Consider the following 397-nt stretch of genomic DNA (forward strand, 5'->3'; position numbering starts at 1 on the left):
TATTATATTATTATAGTAAGTAGACATTATGATATAATAATATCTTTAATTGCATTATAATTAGCTCATAAATAATGTATGATTATATTATTTTAGGAAAAAAATTTTTATTATAATTATATCAAATTAATATTTAATTATGATAAAATATGTTAATTATAATTATATCATAAAATTATAATAATCACGATAGTTATGTTATATATTTTAATTATTTATGTAAGTAAATAAACTAGAAAACAATCAAATCAAATCATGACGGTAAATAAATAATATAGAATAATATTATACATTTAATTGCATTATAATTAGCTCATAAATAATGTATGACTATATTATTTTAGAAAAATATTTTTATTATAATTATATCAAATCAATATTTAATATATTATTAAAT

The sequence above is a fragment of the Arachis duranensis genome, chromosome 3 (assembly GCF_000817695.3).
Source record: "Arachis duranensis cultivar V14167 chromosome 3, aradu.V14167.gnm2.J7QH, whole genome shotgun sequence".
NCBI lineage: Eukaryota > Viridiplantae > Streptophyta > Magnoliopsida > Fabales > Fabaceae > Arachis > Arachis duranensis.